The sequence below is a fragment of the Dama dama genome, chromosome 6 (assembly GCF_033118175.1).
Source record: "Dama dama isolate Ldn47 chromosome 6, ASM3311817v1, whole genome shotgun sequence".
Lineage (NCBI taxonomy): Eukaryota > Metazoa > Chordata > Mammalia > Artiodactyla > Cervidae > Dama > Dama dama.
Window position 1 is genome coordinate 47,722,419 of NC_083686.1, and position 21,808 is coordinate 47,744,226.

Sequence of the window (21,808 nt, forward strand, 5' to 3'; positions counted from 1 at the left end):
TCCTGCGTCAGTGCTTCTCCCCTGTCCTCTGTTCTCAGCACCGTGGCTCGAGTGATTGTGTTCCTCTTCTGCAAATCCTGCAGTGGCTGCCCAGAGCAAGTTGCCTACAGGCCCTGCCTGACATGGTCCCCCCTTATCTCGGATCTCCTGCCTGAGTTGGTTCCTCATGACCTCTCTGATCCTGTTTTCCTATGACTCTCTTCCTTAGTCATCTGCTCTAATCATCCTTATTCTTGGTCTGATGTACCAGGCATGTTCCCATCTTCAGGCCTTTGTGACTGATCTTCCCATGAATGAACATGCTTACTCCTGATAGCAACCTGGTTGAGTCTTCAATTTTTTTAATGAGATGAATTCTATTTAAAAATTGTAACCGCTGCTACCTCTGGCACTTGTTCTGTGATTCTTTACTTTCCCCCCCTTTTTTTTTCTCCCATAGCTTCTCTCATCTTTTTATGCCTCATAATTTGCTTATTTCTATTGTTTATTGTCTCCTTTTGTTAGCATGTAAGCCATAAGAAGGGCAGGATTCTTCTCTTTTGTTCACTGATGTGTCTCAACTGCCTCTGACGGTGCCTGACACGTAGTTGATGCTTAGTAGGTTTAAGTAACACACAATCACAGAGGGCTTATTGTACACTGAGCATCTAACATATATTCATTCAGTCTTCATGAAACCTTCTTGAAATAGGTAGTTTTATTATCCTTTTAAAAATAAGAGTGGAAACAGATTGAGAGACTTGCTTCATGTTGCATAGCTCATAAGTGAATCCTAGCAAGCTCACTCTGGAGCCTGTGTTCTTAACTATATGCAGTTAAGCATCTTTCTGCAATTTTTTTAATCTGATTTTATATTATCTCTTTTCGGTAAATTCCCCTTTTTTGAGTTAGAGGTTGTGGACATTTTAATGTCTTGACACATGTAGCCCAGTTATTTTCCAGGATTCCATCTACCATGTGAATATATCTTTTTAAAAAATGATGATTATTGGGGTAATTTAATTGACTTCCTTTTGTGCTCTTTCTCTAATAATGAGCTCTTATGGTGTTCCCTAGTGTTTTCCTCAATACTTGGGTGACAAATTATTTTCTTTTTATATCCTTGGAAAGGGGAACTGATACAGGATAGAGGTCAGAGAGGGTTTCACAGTTAATTGTGTAGAAGTCTCAGTTAAATAGTTAAATAGTAGGTGAATGGCTTGATTTAACTGTTACCTAAAAGCTTGCCATTTTCAATCTTATCTAAGTGATGGCTCCCTTTGAGAATCTAATGAAAACTATGAACATCTCACTTGAAAAATGCCTATAAGCACATACTTTATAATTTTTATACAACTTATGGCATTGTAAATTGATTTATATCACAGACCATGTAAAACCAGTTTCTGAAAATGTCTCATTTTTCTTTTTGTGTAAAATTATTTTGAAAAATCCAAATATTTGATAAAACATTGAATTTTATTTTCACAAGTTAATTTTATTAGGGAGACTGATTCTTGTAAGTCAGAATTGTGGGGCATTCATTGCCTTTGATATAGCGATGAGTATGTTATTTAAACATTTCTAAACAAATTTAGTTGCCATTGTTTTAATGGCGACTAAAGCTGAAAACCTGATTTTTTTTTTTTTTTTTGGAAAACCTGATTTTTAAGATTTGTAGAAATAATTGAAATTAGAGTCAGATCACAAAAGGCAAGGTTTGTTTTTTAAACTAAAAACCGTTTTAATAGAGTTTTATTTTTTGTGAAGACTTTCTTTTCAGAGAGCAGTTTTAGGTTCACAAACAAGAGGAAAGCACAGAGATCTCCCATATAACCCTTCCATTCGTGCATAGCCTCTCCTGTTAACACCATCAGGGTGGTGTATTTCTTATATTTGATGAACCTCCACTGAACATCATAATCACCCAGAGTCCATCGTTTACATTATGGCTAAGTTTCGGTGTTGTATAGACAGATGTGCACTGATAGACATCCACCATTATAGCATCATATAGATATTTTCCTGCCCTAAACTCCTCTGCGCTCTGCCTGTTCATCCCCCCAACTCCCTCCCAGGCATCCACTGATCTGTTTACTGTCTCCGTAGTTTTGCCTTTTCCAGAATGTCAGTATGTAGCTTTTGCAGATTGGCTTTCTTTACTTAACATTATGCATTTAAGATTCCTCCACATTCTCCTATGACTTGATAGCTCATTTCTTTTTAGTGCTGAAGAATATTCCATTGTTTGGATGTAGCAGAGTTTATCCATTCACCACTGGAGGAAATCTTGATTGGCAATTATGAATAAAGCTGTTGTAAACATCCACATGCAGGTTTTGCATGGACGTGGTTTCAACTTGGGTGAATACCAAAGAGCACAGTTGCTGAGTTGTAAGAGTATGTTTAGTTTTGTAAGAAACTGTCAAACTTTTCCAAACTGACTATACCATTTTATGTTTTACCAACAGTATATCAGAATTCCTGTTGTTCCACATCCTCTATAGCATTTGGTGTTATCATTATTTTGAAAGTAGCCATTCTAATAGACATGCAGTGGTGTCTCATTGTTTAAATTTTCATTTCCCTGATGAAATATTCTGTGACATATCTCTTTCTATGCTTATTTGCTATCTGAATATCTTTTTTGGCGAGTTGTCTGTTAAAGTTCTTGGCCCATTTTTAAATTGTGTCATTTTTGTATTGAATTTTAAGAGTTCTTTGTTTTTGTTTTTTTTTTTCCCCCCAACAGCCCTTTATTAGGTGTGTATTTGGCAAATATTTTCTCTCAGTCTGTAGTTATTTTCTTATTCTCTTGATAGTGTCTTTTGCAGAGCAGAAGTTTTTAATGTTAGTGATGTTCAGCTTATCAATATCTTTGCCATTTCTTTCATTGATTGTGGTTTTGGTGTCATATCTAAAACATTATCACCATATCCAAGGTCATTAAGGTTTTCTACTAATGTTGTCTATGAAGAATTTTATAGTTTTGCATTTTACATTTAGGTCTGTGATACATTTTAAGTTAATTTTTGTAAGGGACCTGGTACTTCCTATGTTGGAATGTTATTATTGATTCCATTTCTTTAATAAAAATAGGCCTAGTCAGATTGTCTATTTCTTCTTGTGAGAATTTTTGCAGATTGTGTCTTTCAAAGAATTATTCCATTTCATTTAGATTATCAGATTTGTGGACATAGAGTTGTTCATAGTATTTATTCATTCTTTCACATGTTCATAGGATCTGTAATGATGTCCATTTTCATTTCTGTTATTAGCAATTTGCATCTTTCCGCCCCCCCCCCACCCCCCTAGTTAGCCTGGCTAGAGATTTGTCAATTTTACCAATTTTTTTCAAAGAATCAGCTTGTGGTTTTATTATTTTTTTCTGCTAATTTTGTTTTTAATTTCATTGATTTCTGCCCTAACTTATTATTATTTTTCTTCTCTTTGCACTTAGTTGCTCTTTCTACTTTTTAAAAATGGAAACTTAGTTTACTGATTTTAAGATTTCTTTTTCTAATATATGCATTCAATGCTGTTAGTATAAATTCCCTTCTATGGATTTTTTTTTTTTTTTTTGCCATTTTCCACAAATTTTGGTAATTGTATTTTCATTTAGTCACAATATTTAAAAAATGTTTTTGAGATTTCGTCTTTGATTCGTGTTATTTAGCAGTGTGTTGTTTTACCTCCATGTGATTTGAGATTTTTCTTATTATCTTTGTCATTGATTTCTAGCTTAATTTCACTGCAGTCTGAGAGTAGATGTTGTGTGATTTTTGGTGAATATTATCTGTGAGCCTGAGAAGAATATGTATCCTGCAGCTGTTGAAGTAGTCTACAGAGGTCGGTTATAACCAGTTGATTGACAGTGTTGTTGAGTTCTATGTCCTTATTGATTTTTCTGACAGCTGTGCCTGTTTATTTCTGACAGAGGGGTATTGAAGTCTCCAGCTGTAATAGTGGGTTCATCTGTTTCTCCTTGCAGTTCTATCAGTTTTTGCTTCAGGTAGATACGCATTGAGGATTGTTATGTCTTTGTGGAGAACTGACCCTTTTATCATTCTGTAATCCCATATATGGGCTTCCCAGGTGGCTCAGTGGTAAAGAGCCTGCTTGCCAATGCAGGAGCTGCAGGAGCTGTGGGTTTGATCCCTGGATTGAGGGGATCCCCCTGGAAGAGGAAATAGCAACACACTCCAGGGTTCTTGCTGGAATAACCCCTTGGACAGAGGAGCCTGGCGGTCGCAAAGAGTCCTGACTGCATCATGCACGCACAGTCCCGTCTGTATCCCTCATAACTTTCTTTGCTTTTAAGTCTGCTCTGTATGAAACTAGAACAGCTAATCTGTCTTTTATTAGGGCTTCCCTGGTGGCTCAGACAGTAAAGAATCTGTCTCTAGGTTTGATCCATCGGTTGGGAAGATCCCCTGGAGAAGAGAATGGCTACCCACTCCAGTATTCTTGCTGGAGAATTCCATGGACAGAGGAGCCTGGTGGGCTACAACCCTAAAGAGTTGGGTACAACTGGGTCACACAGAGTTGGACACAACTGAGCGACTAACACACAGAATCTGTCTTTTACTAGTTTTTGCATGGTATATCTTTCTCCATCCATTTATCTTTAATCTGTGTCTTTATATTTAAAGTGGGTTTCTGGTAGATAATATAGTTGGGACTTGGTTTTCAATCCACTTTAATAGTCTGTCTTTTAATCAAGTCATTGAGACCATTGATGTTCAAAGTGATTGTTGGTACAGTTGGATTAATTTCTTTCATATTTGTTTTCTATTTGTTGCCCTTGTTCTTTTTTCTTTTCCTTTCAGTCTTTTTCTGCCTTTTATAGCTTTGGGTATTTCATCTAATTCTCTCTTCTCACCTTTGTTAGCGTATCAATTATACTTCTTTTTAAACTGTTTTTAGTGATTTCTCTATAGTTCCTAATTTTCTATTAGTTTACAACCAATCCAAATCTACTTTCAAATAACACTATACTGCTTCATGAGTAGAGAGAATAACTTATAGTAAAATAATTCTAATTCTTCCCTTTCTTCCCTATATCAGTGCTGTCCTTCATTTCACTTCTGCTGCGGCTGCTAAGTCGCTTCAGTCGCGTCCGACTCTGTGCGACCCCATAGACGGCAGCCCACCAGTCTCCCCCGTCCCCGGGATTCTCCAGGCAAGAACACTGGAGTGGGTTGCCATTTCCTTCTCCAGTGCATGCAAGTGAAAAGTGAAAGTGAAGACACTCAGTCGTGTCCGACTCTTAGCCACCCCATGGACTGCAGCCCACCAGGCTCCTCCATCCATGAGATTTTCCAGGCAAGAGTACTAGAGTGGGGTGCCATTGCCTTCTCTGTCATTTCACTTCTAGGCATACATAATTGAATCCATTGTTGCTATTATTATTTTCAGCAAATTGTTGTCTATTAGATGAGTTACTACTAAAAATAGTAAAATTTTATATTTTATGTTCTTATTCTTTCTTTGATATTCTTCTTGTTTTAGTGTAGATCTGAATTTATGGCCTATATCATTTTCCTTCCCTCTAAGGAACTTCTTTTAATATTTTTCGGAAGGCAACAAATTTCCTCAGCTTTTGTCTGAGAAAGTCTTTGTGCTCTGTCTTTTAAAGGGTGGCTGAGGGTGCAGAACTCTAGGTCTGTCTGCGTCTCTGTCAGCTTCTGAAACATCACTCCCCTGTCTCCTTGCTTGCATGGTAAAGAAGGTGGTTTTAATTCTTTGTTCCTCTTTAGGGAGTGTTTACTTTTTGCTCTGGCTTCTTTCAGGATTTTTAAAATTTATCTTTGATGTTGAACATGATATATCCTGGGTGTGGTGAGTTTGGGATTGTTTTTTTCCCTTTTTGTATTTTTCTGCTTGGTGTTTTCTGACCTTCCTGGACCTGTGGTTTTGGTATCTGATATTAATTTTGGGAAATTCTCAGTCATTATTGTTTCAAATATTTCTTCTGTTTCTTTCTCTCTTTCTTCTCGTGTTCTTATTACATTTATGTTAGATCCTTTGTAGTTGTCGCACAGTTCTTGAATATTCTGTTGTATTTTATTCATTGTTTTTTCTCTTTGCTTTTCAGTATTCTATTTCTTTGTAGGTTTCTGTGATATAGCCTCAAGCTCACGTAAGTTTTTCCTTAGTCCATCAGTGGTTCTCTTTATTTCCATTACAGTTTCAGTTACAGTGTTTTTGGTCACTAATGTTTCTTTTTGATTCTTAGAATTTCCATCTCTCTACTTATATTGCGCATCTTTTCTTGCCTGCTTTGTACTTTATCCACTAGGACTGTTAGCATATTAATTAGTTGTTTTGAATTCCCAGCCTGGAAACTCCAACATCCTGCCATATATGAATTTGGTTATGATGCTTGCTTTGTCTTTTCATTTTCTGTCTTGTTTTCCTTTTAGTATGCCTTGTAACATTTTCTTGGTAGTTGGGTGCGGACTTACAGTACTGAGCACACAAACGCAAACACAGAATCAGGTGGGGCTCTTGGACATAAACTCACTCGAGTGTGGGGTTCCCCCTAGTACTGGTCCCCTTGGCGTTTTTAACACTCATAGTTGTCCACGCTGAGCCTCTCAATTTGTCAGTTACAGTTCAGGTTTTCTTACCCTGGCATTGGCTCCCGTGGAAGCGTCTACTCATGGGTTTTGGTCTCAAAAGTACTTAAGAACTTTTACGTAAAAGAGACTAACTTAAATAGGCCTTCTTCAGTAATGTGGTGTTGAGATGTGGAAGGAGGGGGGAAGGTGTGTCGAGACCCCATGATTAGGTTGCAGCCTTTTAGTCAGCCTCTCCCTCCAGACTGTGGACTTCACAAGTGCTCCTCAATTTTTTCTCCCACCTTAGGTGGAGATGCAGGATGGCCAGAGGGAGCTGGAGTTGGGTATTTCCCTTCTCCTAGGTCACTTAGGTTCTAGCTAACAGCTTCTTAGTTTCTCCGGAGGGCAGACTTTGTCAAGGAGAACAGAATCCTTTGGAGTATTTCAAAATATTTTCCCCTTCCCCCTGCCAGAAACCTGAGGAGATTTTTCTTTGATACTCACTATTAGAACCAGGGGGCTTTCCAGGTGACTCAGGGGTAAAGAATCCGCCTGCCAAGCCAGGAGGCACAAGAGACTCTGGTTTGATCCCTGGGTTGGGAGGATCCCCTGGAGGAGGAAATGGCAGCCTATTCAGTATTCTTGCCTGGGAAACCCCATGGACAGAGGAGTCTGGAGGGCTACAGTCTACGGGGTCACAAAGAGTCGGACGTGACTGAGCACAAACGCAAACACAGGATCAGGTGGGGCTCTTGGAGATAAACTCACGCAAGTGTGGGGTTCCCCCAGTGCTGGTCGCCATGGCGTTTTTGACGCTCACAGTTGTCCACGCTGAGCCTGCTTGTCAGTTACAGTTCAGGTTTTCTCACCCTGGCATTGGCTTCCATGGAAGCGTCTGCTCATGGGTTTTGTTCTCATAGTCGTGATTCTCTGCATCTGCCTACATCCAAGTTTGGGACTAGTGGTTATGAATCCAAGAAGAGTTGTTGCCTCTTCAGTTTGTTTATCTTTTTACTTTTTTTAAAAGATGCAGTGGTTGTATATTATCTATGGTGAAACAGATCACCAGCCCAGGTGGGATGCATGAGACAAGTGCTCGGGCCTGGTGCACTGGGAAGACCCAGAGGAATCGGGTGGAGAGGGAGGTGGGAGGGGGGATCGGGATGGGGAATACATGTAAATCCATGGCTGATTCATATCAATGTATGACAAAACCCACTGAAATGCTGTGAAGTAATTAGCCTCCAACTAAAAAAAAAAAAAAAAAAAAAAAGATGCAGTGGTGTCTTTCATGCCAGAAGGAAAACTGGAAGTCTCTCCTTACTTTTTCTATTACTTTAGTTTCCTTTCCTGGATGCGACCAGTATTATCAGTTTCTTGTACATCCTTTCAGAGATAGCCTACTATTCTTAAAATTTTTTTAACTAAGATGAAATTATTTTGGAGAGATATTCTACTAAAATCCTCTATTTCTATGGACGGTTATAAACTGTTTCTCATTATGCTGTCGTGTGTGTATGTTTTTCTGTCTCTGAAATATTTTCCCTTGTCTGATTTTCTGGATTCGCTGAATTTTAATTAATTTTATTAGAATTTTAAAATAATCAAGTTAAGTTAGCTTATGCTGCAGTGAAAACAATCTTCAAATTATTTGTGCTAAAAATGCAAGAATTTCTCATTCAAGTCCATGCATTTTGGGCAAGTATCTTCTCTCTACAGATTTGGCATTGTACTTTCATATCAGTAGCTGCCTCTATAATTATAGAGACAGTGGGAAAGAGAGGTTTGGAACTTAGTGTCAGCAGTTAAATACTTCCATTGGAAGTTTATTTATCAATTCTACTCACATTTCATTGGCCAACATAAATCACATGACCATGCCCGACTTCAAGAGGGAGAAGGAAAGCCTAGAAGGAAAGGGGAAGTAGGTATTGTTAATATCCCTTGTATCTTTATTATTCTTATGGAATGTTTTGTTGTTTTTTGAGAGGAGTCTCCTCAAGTCCCTAACCCTGATTGTAGATATACCTATGTGGAATGGCTGCTTGACTGCCACTCCATTCCCCCAAAACAGTGAATATCTTAGAAAATCAAATGGCTTCACTTCTTACCTCTTTGTTTGGAATTCTGCCAAGATCATTATCTTTGTCAGAACATTTTGATCAGTTCTATATCTGCCAATTCTCTTCTTCAGAATGGTGATTGCTCTGTGTACACCCTATTCTGTGTTGATAAATAGTACAGGCTCGCAGCCTGGTGTGAGATTTTATTCTGTCTTCTTCTCTCAAAAGGTAGTCAGAGTCTGTTGGAGGTTGCAGTTGGTGTCTAGCCCAGTGAGTCTGGTGGTGGGAGGGAATGAGCGTTGGCCTCTGGCGTGTGCCTCAGTGGAGCAGACTTGTAAGCTAGCTCTGAGGATACAGCCCATCGATGACACATTGCTTCTCCTTTCCCATTTTTCTTAAAGTATCTTTGTGGAAGCTCAAAATTTCAGGGGTGGGGGCAATACCCCTTTTTAATTTCCAGTCTCTTGCTGAAGTTTTCCTTTTTATGTTGACTAAATTATCTTAGAGATTAGTGGAAATATGTATTCAAATATGTATTCCTAGGTTATCCTCTAAGTATTGTTCCTCCTTTTAAGCTGATTGTTTGGATGCAGGTTGATTCAGGTATTTAACAAGAAGAGAAGAAACAGTTTAAAACTTGTTATTTTCTGGAGACATTAGGTTCCATCCGAAAATGTATATAAGGTAGAGTATGCAAATTATTTGATTTATGTGCTGAAGACAAGAAAGTTCACTTCTTTTCTCCTCTCATTCTCTGCTTCCCTTGTCTCCTCTAAAGGTTGTAAAAGAGAACCTTGTAAAGTGGTTAATATTCACTTTTTCAATAAAATGTTTGAAAGTCTATAGATTGGTTTTTGTTTTTGTTAGTGCGTATCATATATTTGCCATCATTTATTTAGTAAATTTTTATTGTATACCTGTGAGCTAGGAGATGATGATACTGGGGATTACAAATGATAGCCTCTGCCCTCCTGAAACTTCCTTTTTAGTTGGGTAGGCAAGCATTAAACAGATAGTAGATGATAGGCTCTATGAAGAGAAATTAAGTCTGTTTAGTGTGATGAGTGTTGGTTGGGCTTCCCAGTGGCTCAGCAGGTAGAGAACCCACCTGCAGCACAGCAGACACAGGAGACTCAGGTTCGATCCCTGGGCTGGGAAGATCCCCTGGAGGAGGAAATGACAACCTGCTCCAGTATTCTTACCTGGGAAATCCCATGGACAGAGAAGCCTGGCGGGCTACAGTGCAGAGTCTCAAAGAGTCAGACACAGTTGAGCGACTAAGCACACACACACACAGGTGTGGGTTATTCAGATCGGGGGGTGGGGATGGCGTCTTTGCGGGAGGGGACATTTGCAGCCTTCTGAAGAAGGGCAGGAACAAGGCATACTCAAAGGAAGGCACTTGCCCGGCAGAGGGATTAGCAAGTACACAGGCTCTGATGTGGGAGTAAGCTTCTGGAACTTGAGGAATAGCAGGAGAGCTGGTGTAGCTAGCACAGAGGAAAGGAAACTTTAGGGAGACCACAGATATTTTCTACATTTGATGGAAAACAAGTGGAGAATTTTTGAGCACAAGTGGAGCGAATAAATTTATAGCCTAAAAAGATCACTTTGGGAGCTCCTTGGTGGTCTAGTGGTTAGGATTCGATGCTTTCACTGCTTGGTCCAGGTTCAGTCCCTGGTTGGGGAACTGAGATCCTGCAAACTCCATGGTTGGTGCCGCCAAAAAAAAAAATCACTCTAGCGACTACGTGGAGAATTAAGGGGTGAGCAGATTCATGGGTACCAGTTAAGAGGCTCCTTGAATTGTTTGGGCCAGAAAGGATGATGGCTCTGATTAGGTGGTTGCAGTGGGTGGGAAAGAAGTGGTCAGATTTAAAACATCCAGCATTTTGAAAATAGGGTTGACACAACTTGTTGGATTTCATGAGGGGTAGAGGTCATCAGTGACACTGGTAGCAGTCCTGTGCATGGAAGAGGGGAGGGAATGGAATTGTGAGATCCTGAAATACTGACTTAGAGTTGTCTGGAAGATGTTACTTATAAATGGGAGCAGATTAACAGGGCCATACTGACAGGGAAAGTTTCGTGGTCAAGGAGGGCTACCCCCTTTCATTCTCTAAATTTAGGGTGAGTGATCATTATGGTATGTTTGATACTGATGGGCATGATCCCTTAGGAATGGAGAGAGAAGATGTGAGGTTTTTGTCACCTTGCGTTGATATCCTCCATTCTAAAAAGCAATCCGCAGCTGGTTGGGGTTGGGTTAGAAGTTTTCTCAACCCCACCCTCTTCAGGGAACCTTTGTAATTTTCTTTTGCTTTCCTCTTTTTTGGCTTGCTTAGTCTTATTGTGTATGTTGATAGATTTCTATCTTTTACATTTCTGGTAAATGGTGATTATTAGGAAGTGGAACCAATTGTGTATTTAAAAATATGTGAAAGACATTTACCAGAGAACATGTTTCCCAAGGCCCATTGTTTACCGCAGAAAGGAAACCACTGCCTTCTTGTTACATCAGTGAAGATAAAATTATTTTGTGAATACAGTACTCCTTTTGTAAGTAACATTTTTCAAACTGTGATGAAAAGAAATTATTTTTTGAAAACAGTTAACTAATGGGAAACGTAGACTTTTGTTGCAAATGGGAATTTATTTAGTGGGAGCCCTTAATGTTTTTTGATTTCTCTAAAGAACATTTAAAATTCTTCTTATTGTGAAGATATTTTCACTTAGATTATGAAAAAATACAGTTGATGAAATTTAGAAGTTAGGCGTCTAGTTCTTAATTTCTTGAAATGTACTGAAAAATTTTAACCAATTTTAAGGGAGAAAATGTAGTAGTATAGGGTGGTGGTAATATTTTTCACTCTGAAACAGAAAAAGGAAATCTGTAGTATAATGTAAATATGGTTAATATTATAGTGACAGTATATTCAAGGGTAACTAGACCATCCATCACAACATAGTGTCTCTCCTCTTGTAAATTCTTGCTTGATAGAAAAGTCCTCCGGTGAAGTTTGATTTAAAAAAACAAAATTTATAGAAGATGAGGATGTTATAATAGCAGATATGGGCTTACTGGAGACCAGCCTTCTTGGACCCTTGGATTTTTTACTTGGAATTTTACTCCCTACTTCTGTCCTCTAATACCCCGCACCTCCCATACCTATTAAAAAAACAAAAACAAAAACAAAAAAAACTTATATCTTTGGCAATAATAAAGTCTCCCAACTTCTGAGTATCTAAGAAATGTACCTATGGACAAGCATCTCAGAAAACCTAGAGGTTTAATGTTCAGATTCTGAGCTGCATTGTATTATATATATAACTTTGTTGCATAAATGTGATTCTCAATTTATTTTTTGCCTACATATAAGTTGCGCATAAGGAAATAAAATGTATGTACGTATGTTTGTATGTCAGATAGTTATGCAATGATAAAACAAAATGGCAATAGGGCAGTTACATGGGAGGTCCTATGAATCACCTTTTTATCATTTACCAACTGAGAATAATAATAACCTATCTGTTAAGAGTTGCATGGATTTCGTTGTGTGTGACATGCACCTAGTTTGATGCCTGGTATCATACCAGATTGTTGAGTAAGTGTTATTCTACTTTCCCCCTCTTTCTGTAATTTGAGTCAGCCAAATCTGCAGTCTAGTGCCATATAATATAGAGCATGGTAAAACTAAGAGTTTAAACTAGAATATGTTTAAACCATGTCCTTTATGTGGTTTTGGAGTTTTGTTGAAAAAGTAAATGATAGCACAAATGAACCTCAAAGAGGCCTCATGTTTAGTGAAATAAGCCAGTGACAAAAGGACAAATACTATATGATTCCACTTAAATAAGATACCTAGAGTAGTCAAATTCACAGCTTGTTGCCAGGGCCTGGGAGAAGGGAGTGGAAGAGGAGTGGTTGTCCAGTGAATGCAGAGTTTCAGTTCTGAAAGATGGGAAGATCTCTGGAGATGGATGGTGTTGGTCTCTGTATAACTGTGGGAAGGTTCTTGGTGCCACAGAGCTGTGCGCTTAAAATGGTTAAGATGGGAAATTATATGTTATGTGTATCTTACTTTTTAAAAAAGTAAATGATAGAACTACTTTGTGTTGATCAGGCTTGCCCTCACGCCCATTTTTGGTGGCTATTAGTTAAAGTTTCTTCTTTGCATTTTATTTGGGTATAACTGATGTTAGCAGTGTGTAAGATGTACAGCCGCATGACTTAGGTATATGGTGAAGTGATTCTAAGTCAAGTTGTTCTTGACTAAATCGTGAAATAGTGGGTTGCTGTTCATACATCATAAATCTGTGTGAGATTCCCAGAAACTGAAAAGTTTTGATTATCAGAAATTTTCATCATCTTAAGTTCCAGGGATATCAGATCTTAAACTGTTGCTTTGAGAGCAAAGTTTATAGTATGGTTGGAAAAAAGTTCTTTGTTTTGCATGTCAATTAAAAAATATGTATTGAGCCCTCATTATGTTGAATGGATAACAGTAACAATGTTTTCTGCTATATGTTGGCTATTTTTCTAAATTTACATGTAGTAGCACTTATAATACTTCTAACATTTATATCCTTATAAAAAGTCCTTGAAGGTCTTATGGTTGAGAAACCCAAGCTTGTGATTTAAAAAGTGATTTTCTACTTTAAAAATGACTTTAGAGGAATTTAATGCATAGAAACAAAGGGAGGGCATTCCAGATGGAAGGAAGATCTGGGTGTAGGAAGGAATGGGTTGTGTTTGCACAGAGCAGAGTTCTATAGAGCATTAGGGAGATGGGCTAGCGGTTTGTTCTCTTCCATTAGGACCTCGACTGTGCGGCTAAGGGATTTCTGGACTTTATTCTGTAGGCATTGGGAGTACCACTGAATTACTGAGTCAGGGAGCTTTGTGATCAGAGTCATAGAATTTGAAAGATGCACTTGGGAGCAGTATCTGAGGTGCATCAGAATAGTGAGAGAGGGGAGGTGAGAAGCCTTGTAGAGTCCTTTTGACAGAAGGACTTTTAGTATCGCAGTGGTTGGGGTCAGAGGGTGAAGGGCTGACTTGACGAGTTGAGACTTGAAGTAGAGGCTCAGATTGTAGTAAGAGGAAATAAAGAGAAGTCTGTGGTGCATTATTGTAAGATTTTTTTTTTCCCCTTAATGGTCATCTGAATATACAGGTCAGATGTAGGTTTGGCTTTAAAAAAGGAGAGCTCAGAGGGCCCAAGAGCACAGGAAGAGGGACATTAGCAGCCTTGAACTGAATTTGATAAGTTTACATTGGGCATCTTTCAGTTTGAGAGATGAAGAGATCTGTAGAGAGTACAGGACTGTGGTGGTCCTGAGACTTGAAGGATAGAAAAGTTTCAACCTCTAGAGTGTGAGATAGAACACTAGTAATAATAGTGTACTGCTGATAGTCTTTTATACAAATAAATTACACGCAGTAGAGTCTCTTTTATACAATATTGATTGTATAATCAACTAGTAGTTGGGATGGTGACATAGCGATGGTTACATAAAGATGGTTACATAGGGATGAAGAATCATAGGGAAGATAGATGCCTTACATGTTTTATAGTTAAGTGTATAAATGCTCATGTATCATCAGTCTTTTTTTTTTTTTTTTTTATCATCAGTCTTTTGATGTAGAGCTGAGGCCTTCTCTTTAGGATATTTTATTTATTTTTTTTTTTTAGGATATTTTAAAAGTGACTTGCCTTTTTCAAATTGTTTGGCTTAAGTTTCAGAGACAAAGCATTTTCTTTTTGCACTCATATTTTTGATATAATATTTAACTAAGATATATAACTATAGTAAATGCAATTGGCAAAGGCGAATTTTGGACAAATACAAGATAACCTACTCTTGGTAGGCATGCGCTTCAGTTGTTGGACGAAAAATGAGGTGGTGTACCAGAGAGGACTCCTCATTCCCCACAAAAGGAAATGGAAACTTGGGAGTTATGGTTTATCAGTGGTTTTAGGACTGATGAGAATCTGGTTTTATTTTGAATCTGATGCTTTCCCTGTTATATAGTATTGCAAGGTGATAAGGAATAATATGTGAAATATTGTTGAGTGGTGAAGAAGTGATTAGACTGTGTATATATATTTTTTAATATAATAGCTTTATTGAGATAATAATTCACATACCATGCAAGTCACCAGTTTATAATGTACAATTTGAGGTTTTTGTATATTGACAGAATTGTGCAGCCACAACCACAGTTGATTTTAGAATATTTTCATCATCCCCTAGAAGAAATCCTATATCCATTACCTCCCCATCTCCTCCCTGTCCAGAGTCAACCACTAATCTGTCTTTCCTCTATATATTGATAGATTTGTCTGTTCATATAAATGGAATAATGTAATGTGTAACCTTTTGTGACTGGCTTCTTTCACTTAGCCATTTTGTTTCAGATTCATCTATGCTGTAGCATGTGCCAGTATTTTTTATGGCACACTCCACTGGACGGATACACCACGTTTTATTTATCCGTTCATCAGTTGGTGACATTTCTGTTGTTTCTGCCTTTTGACTGTAATACAAATAATGCTATAATGACAGTTTCTGTAGTATAGGGTTGTCACAGATAATGCTATTGTGAACATTTGTACACATATTTTTGCATGGATGTATGTTTTAATTTTTCTTGCTGTATACCTGGGAGTGGAATGGTTAGGTCATATTTTATTTTTGAGGAACTGCCAGACTGTTTTCCAAAGTGGCTGTACTATTTTATATTCCTGCCAGCAGTGTGTGAGGAGGGTTCTAGCCGTACACTTGCCGACACTTATTATCTTCATTCTGATTATGGCCATCCTGCTTGTTATATATATGTTTTAAAATGATTGTGTTTTTCTAACTATAAGAGTAATAAATGCCCTTTGTAGATATTTAGGAAAATACAGAAAAGCATAAAAGATAAAACATTATTTATTTTAAATCACTATTTAGAAATAATATTGAGTAGGTTATTTATCTCTGTTTCAATGTAATTTTAAAAAATGGATAAAATTATATATAATTTTGAGTCCTGCCATTTTTTAAATTGTTGTTTAACATCATTCTCCCCCCTTTATTTTGAAATTGTATTTTAATTGTATCCTATTGAAGAATGTCTATTCTGTCCTGTCTCTCTTTTGTCTTCTTTTTTTTTTTTTTTTGCTTACATGGAAATGTGAATTTTTATTTTTATTTATTTATTTATTTTTTATTAGTTGGAGGCTAATTACTTCACAACATTTCAGTGGGTTTTGTCATACATTGATATGAATCAGCCATAGATTTACATATATTCCCCATCCCGATCCCCCCTCCCACCTCCCTCTCCACCCGATTCCTCTGGGTCTTCCCGGTGCACCAGACCCGAGCACTTGTCTCATGCATCCCACTCTTTTGTCTTCTTATTTCTTATTACTTTTTCAAATTTTACAGTTATTTCAGAGGAGCCAGACATGGAGTAGGGATAAATATTTGTGGTTAATCTAACATGTTTAACTAGAAATTACTTCCAGGTTAACTGTAGCATAATGTTCCATTTGCTGAATAAACCGTAATTTAGCCAACTATTTTTTCTATTTCAGGCATTTATATTCCTTAGAATTTTTCTTTATAAATAATGTAAAATTTCTTTTAAAATAATGTTTTCCTTATAAATAGTGTAAAAAAATTTGTATATGAAATTCTCTCTGCATTTTGCGTTTGTAGGAATATAGATACTGGGTCAACAACTATGAACGTATTAAAGATTCTTGTTACATATTGGCAGATTTACTTTTCAGAGTGGTTGTCAAATTTACATTTCCTCTAGCAAATGTGTACTTACTCCTTTCTTAGTGTACCTTCACTAGCCACGAGTAAATGGGTGACAGTGAATTTTATGGAAGCATCTTTCAGATTTGTTCACTGATACATGTATTGCCTGTAGATAGTAGGCACTGAATATATGTGGAATTACTCCCAGTAGGAAAGAGAAGAGTTTCTCTGAAAGACAAGGAAATAATTTGCCATTCACCATTCCAGGGCTTGCCTGGTGGCTCAATGGTAAAGAAGCTGCCTACAGGGCGCAAGCCACAGGAGATAGATGCAGGTTCAATCCCTGGGTTGGGAAGATTCCCTGGCAACCCACTCTAGTATTCTTGCTTGGAGAATCCCATGGACAGAGGAGACTGGCCAGCTACAGTCCATGGGGTTGCAAAGAATCAGACACCCCTGGAGCGACTTAGCACGCACTTAGCATGCACGCACATGCCAGGAAAGTAGCCTTGTTATACTGATCATGTAACAGCTTGTGTTTTTATAAAAAAAAGGATGAAAGAGTAACAATTAGCTTATTTGAGGAACTTGTTTTAAATTTTATTTTGTTTGAACATTTACATGTTTTGGAAGTCAGAGTGACACTTCGAAATCTTAATTTCTATCCCTGTTTCCTTATGGTCCTTTATTGGTAACCAATCCCCTTGACCCTCCTGCCTCCTGCCTCTTTTTTTAAGCAACCTCTTATGGATCTTTACAGTACTTTTTAGTAAAATTTAATCAATAAAAATAGATATTCTTTCTTCCCTTTTTCCCTCCCCTTGTTAAAAACACAGACTATAACAACATATATGTACATACTCTGGTGACGTTTCCATGGAAATACATAGAGTGCTTCCTTAATCATTTTACTACTTGCATCATATTCCTTACAGTGGATGCATCATAGGTGATTTTACCAATCCTCTTAGATTGTTTTCAGTGTTTCACTTTTACAGATTATCCCACAATAATCTTGCTGTACACTTTATTTTGTTAGTGTGCAACTGTATCTGTAGGAAAATGTACCAGAAAGAGGGTTGTTGGGTCAAAGAATAAGTGCATTCTTGATATTGTAGATATTGATACTTCCACTAGCAATAGAGAAGGCTCATTTCTTGGAGAGCCTTAGGGTACCTTTTGAAAAGGTCTATAGCGTCATTGCCCCATAATGTATTTATGCTCAAGTACTATGTATGGAAGGACTGTTAAGATGATGCGCCTTGTATCATCAAGAAACAGGTAATTTTGCTTAGATGGTGAGGAAATTCACAAATGTACTTGAAAAAAATGTTACCGGTGATGAAAGATTTAACTTAGAACCTTTCAATGACAAATACTCATTTTCTTGTTTTTTCTCTCTAGACAGATTCTTTCCCTATATAGTTGAGATTTTTTAGTAAGTACGTTCTTCTTGGCTAAATTCTCAAGTTCTAAAAACTAAGTTCAGTAATGATACAGTTATATGAAACCTGCTAAAGTGTTACAACTATTGTTTTAAACATGACTGTTATTAGTAACTAATAACCTACCATGTTTCTCTTCTCTTTTTTTCTTTGTCTTTCAGCCGGTAACATTCCACATTCTGCTTTGTGCATGGTGAAGCACTGTTCTGCACCAGTGTGCCCGCTTGTGTGCCTATAAAGTACAAGCTCCAGATTGAAAAGCTTCTAGATGGATCCTTCCTGTGTTTGCTGTCTTTTCTACAAACTCTGTGCCTCAGCAGCCTTTTCTAAGTGGTAAGTGGTATGTATGTGTTGTGCTTTTACAAAGGAATAACAGGGATTTGTAAAACAGCTTTCATTTAAATTACCTTCCCCTTTTTTGTGCCATATTCTCTTTTTACACATGGGTAAGCACCTATTCTTTTGTGTATGTGTGGTAATTTTCAAAATCATATCTGAGAATAACAGTAATACCTAATTTTTGGAGACTTCAGAACATTTTTCCATATTATAATCTGGTTACAGTATAAAAAATATGCAATATTTATGAAGAATACAAAAATATGTAAACACCTTTTTGTGTGTGCACTTTTATATGCTCTGTATTATCTATTGATATTTTATTATTTCATTTTCATTTTGAATGAGGTACAAGAGGTGCTTACTGATGTCACAAGATCATAGTTTATATTTATTTCATAATTAGAGATTTTTACTACAAGTGTTTTTTAAATAATGATCTAAATTTATATTTACTGCTACAGGTGACTACCATTTTTAGTGGTTATTACAGTAAATGAGCTTGCAAAACTGGGTTTACTAAAACTAGTTTCATTTGGGAAGAAAATTGTTTTATGGAATGATAAAAATGTTAGCAGTAAAAAAGCTGTGAAAATAAAAGAGTAATTTCACTCCGAATTAGAACTTGCATGGTAAGTGAATTGTGTTAGTATTTTATGGTTTGTTACTGGCTCTGTTTTCATTTTGCTAGAGCCACGGATTCCAACTTTAGGTCTGTACTCTATATTCTCTTATTATAAGGCTGAGGTAGTTCTTCCTGTTACTATCTTTTCCTACCTACCTAGGTATTTTGAGTCCACTGGGTCAAGAACATTCTCTTCCTAACAACTGTAAATTATGTGCGTGTTTATGGAGTTGATAAGAGAAGTATGTATGCCAGCTCTTCTTTTTATCGCATGGCACTGTGTGTCCCTTTTCATATTTTTAACCTTTTTTTGGAAGCATAGGTGCTAGTTAACCAGTATGTTTTTTGAACATCTCTGAGATTTATTCAAAACACATGTTTTGGGGTGGGGTGCAGAGGAATAAAATTGAGCAGAACAAGTTGCTGACATGGGAAACCATTAAAATTATTGAAAACTCATTTTAAGTGTCAGTCAACAAAGAGTTACCAAATTTTTATTTATAAATAAAATATATATGACATTTAGCACTCTAAAGAGGTAAGTCTCCAAATAGAAATCATGTAGTTAGATGAGATTGAGTGAAGAATGCGGTACTCTTTAGCTCTAATTCTAATAATTAATTGCATAGTGTTCTTAAGTGCAAGTTAGTTAGTCTTCATAGCCCTTGATTTCCTCATCTATGAAATGAATGAACTAAATAATTTATAAGGCTTTTTTTTTTGGTGTTTTCATACACACAACACTTTATGTCTGTAATGAACAAATTGATAGATACTTGTTTTTTTGAGGATACCTTTTCTTTCCTAACCTATCTGATAGAGATATTTTTAGACTACTTTCTTTGAATTGTGGGGTTAGAATAAGGTCCCACCGTCAATTAGTCGTTGTCTTCGGATTGTGATGTCTTTCTTTTATTCTTTTTTCCTTCTGTTGTCTTGACTGTTAGAATTCTTCACTTACCTCATTTGTTCCCTATCTGTCTCTTGTATCTTATTAGTGACTCATCATGTTTCCTTGACCTGCTTAGTATCCATTGTTTTCACCTTTGTATTTTCCAGGATCACTGCATCTTACACGAGTGATTCTAATCCTGGGACCCTTTTAAAAATACAGATATCTTCTAAAATGATCTTGGGAGAAGGGTGACCTTGGCGGGTAGCTGAAACCTACTAGAAACCAGTATTGCTATCTCACCAGGACTGGAGTCCCAAGGTCTCAGAGCCTGTCACTTCTTGCCTTAGATCCCATCATCAGTTAGTTGCACTTCTGAGGCCTTGGAGTCTCCTCTCATGATCATAACACTCTATCTGTTCTTTTCCTTTATTATGACTTGTTTCTTGGCGTTTTCTTGCTTTTCTAATTAAAACCCAACCCTTGTGATCATATTCACAGCAGCATCTTATGTTCTGTTGCCTTTTTAACATTCTGAAGACCCTGTCCAAGCTGCAAACCTAAGTTAATTTGCCAGATAGCTGCCTGATGCAGTTGGAAAAGGTCACATAGCTAAGTTTGGATCTACTCCGCAGTCATTTAACTTTATCGCTAAACTAATTCTTCCCAAGCTTGGCTTTTTACCCTTCTTTAGAAGACCCCGCACCTTGTCACAGTCAAGTTGCCTTTTGGGCAACCTAGCATACTTCTGGACCTATTCTTTTTTACTTCAGAATTTTTCAGTGCCTAAAGAGGAAGTGTTATATCTTATTATAATTTTTATTATGGAAAATTTAAGACATATAAAAGTTAACAGACTAGTGTAATGAATCCCCTTGTATTCATTACTCAGGTTCAGTAATTATCTTGTCATGGCCAAATTGTCTTGTCTCTCACCAACTTCCCTCCCATTCCTATACTATTTTAAAGAAAATTCTAGGCATCATAAAATTTATTTGTATTTTTACCGTTGATACCATTATACCATTGTTAACTTTAAAAAAGCAATTCCAATATAGTCAAATATCCAGTTAATGTTAATTGTAATTCTCACACATTTTATTTATTTATTTATTGGCTGGACCTCATGGCATGCAGGATCTTAGCTCCCCTTGCAGGGATGAAATTTGTACCCCCTGCAGTTGAAACATGGAGTCCTAGCCCCTGGATTGCCAGGGAAGTCCTGTAAAAGCAGTTGGCTGGATAGGTTCAGGGTCCAGATAAGCCCTTTCCCCATTGCAGTTGGTTGATTTTTCTCTTAAGGTTTCATCCTCCCCTCTGTTTTTGTCCTTAAAATTTATTTGTTGAACAAATTGGTCTTTGTCTTGTGGATGTGGCTATTCCTGATTATATTCCTGTGGAGTGATGAAGCATACTCATCTGACCTTTGTATTTCATGTTAATTGGTAGTTGCGTCTAGATAGTTGCTTAGACTCCAGTTCAGATTCTTCTAGCAAGTCTTTGTCTTTGTGCAAGTGTCTGTCTTTTTCTTCTGATTAGTTGCCATTTGTGCTCCATGCTATAGATCAGATCTTACGTTTTGTGTAAGGAGGCAGATAGTGTATATTTTAGGCCTTATGGCCCATCTGGTCTCCTCTGCTGCAATTACTAAATTCTGCTGTTTTAATGAGGAAGCTGCAATTGACAAAATGTAAATGAATGGGCATGACTGTGTTCCAGTAAAACTATATTTACAAAAATAGGCTTCCTGCTTGAGATCTATTAAATCATTAAGGTTTACAAATTGGTGATATTTTAATATTACAACTTTACTGTTCATTTATTAGGTGAAATGGTCTGTAAAGAGAAGCTATCCCATGTATACTGTTTGTTACGTGGTAGTTATTGTTGTTCATTTGCTTAGTTGTGTCTGACTCTTTGCGACCCCATGGACCGCAGCTTGCCAGGATTACCTGAATCCTGGAGTTTGCTCAGACTCATATCCGTTGAGTGATGCCGATGAGTTAATGCTGTATAGTGGGGCAGTTTGTATGGGGAAAGGTTGACAGTTTCCCTTAGCTTACCTATTTCAAAATAGTGCCTTGGTTATATTTGCTTTCTCCAGCAGTGACTGATTAGGGTCTCCCCTTCCTCTAGATTCC

The 21,808-nt window shown here is 37.2% G+C and overlaps 1 protein-coding gene across 6 annotated transcripts in view; it reads left to right on the forward strand.

The window, feature by feature from the left end:
• Positions 1–21,808, forward strand: part of FRYL (FRY like transcription coactivator) — a 300,909-nt gene that overhangs the window by 66,628 nt on the left and 212,473 nt on the right. For all 6 annotated transcript variants that reach the window (XM_061146006.1, XM_061146005.1, XM_061146004.1 and 3 more), the window contains one exon: positions 17,973–18,144. The gene's annotated coding sequence lies outside the window, so the exon portion shown is untranslated. The remainder of the gene's footprint in view (positions 1–17,972; positions 18,145–21,808) is intronic.